Source organism: Hippocampus comes, unplaced genomic scaffold (genome assembly GCF_001891065.2).
Source record: "Hippocampus comes isolate QL1 unplaced genomic scaffold, H_comes_QL1_v1.1 scaffold22, whole genome shotgun sequence".
NCBI classification, from domain to species: domain Eukaryota; kingdom Metazoa; phylum Chordata; class Actinopteri; order Syngnathiformes; family Syngnathidae; genus Hippocampus; species Hippocampus comes.
In genome coordinates, this window is record NW_017806175.1 from 8,248,948 (window position 1) to 8,252,143 (window position 3,196).

The 3,196-nt window shown below is 61.2% G+C and overlaps 1 long non-coding RNA gene across 2 annotated transcripts in view; it reads right to left on the reverse strand.

The window, feature by feature from the left end:
- Positions 1-767: 767 nt before the first annotated feature.
- LOC109532082 (uncharacterized) overlaps positions 768-3,196 on the reverse strand; it is a 14,719-nt gene continuing 12,290 nt past the window's right edge. For both annotated transcript variants that reach the window (XR_002171306.1, XR_002171307.1), the window contains exon 4: positions 768-1,055. This is a non-coding gene — a long non-coding RNA (uncharacterized LOC109532082). The remainder of the gene's footprint in view (positions 1,056-3,196) is intronic.

A 3,196-nucleotide genomic window follows, 5' to 3' on the forward strand; every position in this document is an offset into this window, starting at 1 on the left:
AGACGTGAGGACCGCGACCAACTATTGGTTCAACAATCAATCAATCTGCTCCATCAACTGAATTCAAAACAAGCAAACATTGGACAATGTGACTGGTTGGCCAAATGCTGTCATGCGGTCGTCGTGCCGAAAAAGTCCCAGACGGAAGCCTTTGCGATCGTCCGACACGAAGCAAAGTCGTGAGCGGAGCGCGACCCAGTAAAAGTGGCGCTTTCTCCAAAGGGGCCGCCGCCACCGCCGCGTTGTAATCCAAACGGCTCGGACTCTCGTCGCCAGAGTCCCTGGACGGCATTGCGCCGCGTGGCCGCCGCAACGCGCGAGTTCGTGAGCCGCGATAAGGGTGGGAGAGTTTTGCAAAGATTGGCCCACGCCAACGACGATAAATAACACCGGCGGCTTTGCCGTCGGATCGACAAAATCACGTTTCCGTTCGAGTCTCTCGGGCAGCAAATCTGTCATCCGGGCACTCGGGTGCGCGCGTGCGTCGCCGAGGGCTTCTCACGCCCCCCTGGCGGCGCAAACGCTGCTCGGCGCCAGGACAAAGGTCTCAGGCCGCTAGCGAGAACCGCCCACGGCCGCCGGGCGGACAAACGCGCCGACTGGCCGCCGTCTTGGAGGACATCCTCCACAACAAAAAGGATCACCCGGGAGACACTCCGGCTCACCCTCTTGAAGACAAACGGCATTGAAAATGGACGGAATCCAAAAAAGAATCATCGGAAGAATCCAAACGATCCGACACGGGTCCAACATTGAAACGGGCCGTCGCTCGTCAAGCGCGACCGTGTCAACGGGGCTGCCCTCGCGTCATGTTGTCGCTGCAAATATTGTCCGACTCTGGAAGTCTTATTATTGTTGTTGTTAGCATGTTGCTAAGCTCCCGCGGCGCGCTGGATGTTGTTGCTCAAATAAAGCTCCTCATGAATCATGAGACTTTCCAGCATGCGTAATGGCGTCCGATCCCATGTCAGCTTCCTGTCGCCGCCCCCGCTGAGCCTGAACCCGACGCCGGGTCGCCGCCGGACCCGGGTGGACTTGATTGACACTTTCAGCACCTGCGCAAATGAACGGACGGACTCATAAAGACCTCAAAGCCGCCTCGCCGCGCGCGCACGCTGACTCGCGCGCTCGTCATGGCACGCGCGTGAGCCGAGCCCGGGGAGCAAACCCGCCACCCCGCAAAAACCGAACCCGCGCCTCGAGAGCATCGCCGGAATTCCGAGAAGACCGACCCAACGCCACAATTTGCAAGATGTGAAAGCGCGCCGCGGCACGGGATCGGACAGGGCGAGGAGTGAGGACAGCCGACTCGCGCGCTCGTCATGGCGCGCGCGTGAGCCGAGCCCGGGGAGCAAACCCGCCACCCCGCAAAAACCGAACCCGCGCCTCGAGAGCATCGCCGGAATTCCGAGAAGACCGACCCAACACCACATGTTGAAAGATGTGAAAGCGCACACACACGACAACACGATGCTTCCTCACGGCATGTGATGGCGCATCACCCGCCGATGTGGACAACACGCGCCGACCCGCGAAGATACGGAGTCAACGCCGCGCGACGCCACACACATGTGCGACTTGTGTGCAGCAAATGACGAGAGGGGGTGACGGGACAAAGCGACGCGTGACGTGAAAGGCTGGAGTTGCATTGTTTCGAGACAAAATCCAAAGAAAAAGCAACCTTGCTCATTTGACAAAGTTAACGTGTGATCGTTGCAGAGTGGGAACGAGTTGCCATTGGGTTGCGATGAGGAGCGCACGAGGCAGCAGACGTTAGCTAATGTCGACGTCAAGGCCCCTCCCCCGCACTCGCACGAGTGCAGCAAGCGTGCAGACGTCCAGAAAAACAGCCGCGCGCGCGATAAGGCGGACGAAGGGCAGACGTCGGCAAAAGCGCCCCGACGCATCTTGACGTCCTGCTAGCGTAGCATGTAGCACGCGTGGAAACGCCGGCCTTGGCCCATTATCAGCGGAATTCCTTGCGAGCTTTTTTGCCGGGAAAGGTCGGCGTTGCTCACAGATCCTTCCCATGACTCATAAGGGAGCGACCCCCCCCCACCCCCACAAGACGGTTGGAACAACAGGCGATCTCGCAGTCGGCCCGATAGAAACACTGAACACGGGCGGACTTCATCCATCACGGCGGCGTCAACACTCGTACAGCCGCGGAAGGATCGGGACAGCCCTCCGTTCAATCCGCCAATCAATGGAGCCGCAAGTCAATCAGAGGCCGGACGAAACGCAGACGCTTTGGAAGGATGAGCGGGAAAAGCCGAAAGCCTGCCGAAGCTGCTTCTCCTTCATATACGAGGATGTCGTGCGCTCCGCAGCCCAGTGAGGAGGCACGCGAGAGCTGTCGGAGGAGCAAGGACACGAGCCGCGTGTGCGCCGCGTGTGCGCCGCGTGCGCTTGCTGTTTGACGTGCGTGCGCTTTTCAGACAGTGCCAAACAGCAAAGCGGCATGGAAAGCGAACCAGCGGCACTCGGTCACTTCCTCCCGGCTGGCACCGCAACTTTGTTATTCGGGAGCCTTTACGACCCGTGAATGGACGCTCTGTCACGCTCGCTCCTCACAAGCACGCACGCGTAGTCGCCATTTTGACGACGCCACCGCGTCCTTCCGCGAGTGCGCTCGGACGTCCAGTACGTCAAGACGCACGCGCGCGAGGGCCACAACGGGCGGCGCGCGCGCGCAGCTGACATGTTGACGCCGTTGACGGGCGCAGGTGCGACCGCGATGATGTCACGCTCGCTCGAGGATGTGAGCGCAGCGGAAAGCCGCGCTCACACGCGCAGGCTGTCGAAAAACATGTGAATGCTTTGACTGTCGGGTGTTGAATGAGGCCATTCTTTTGCCCTTTTCCACACGGCGGCAGCGCCTCGAGATGCGAGTGGCCCGTACCGGCGCCGAGCCTTCCGACGGCCAATTTGTCCCTCGGACTCGCGAGCTCAAACCCGAGCGACGAGCTGACTCGGCCGGGCGCGAGACCGGGTCGCGGGCGCGCCGAAGGCCGGTGTTGAATGAGGCCATTCTTTTGCCCTTTTCCACACGGCGGCAGCGCCTCGAGATGCGAGTGGCCCGTACCGGCGCCGAGCCTTCCGACGGCCAATTTGTCCCTCGGACTCGCGAGCTCAAACCCGAGCGACGAGCTGACTCGGCCGGGCGCGAGACCGGGTCGCGGGCGCGCCGAAGGCC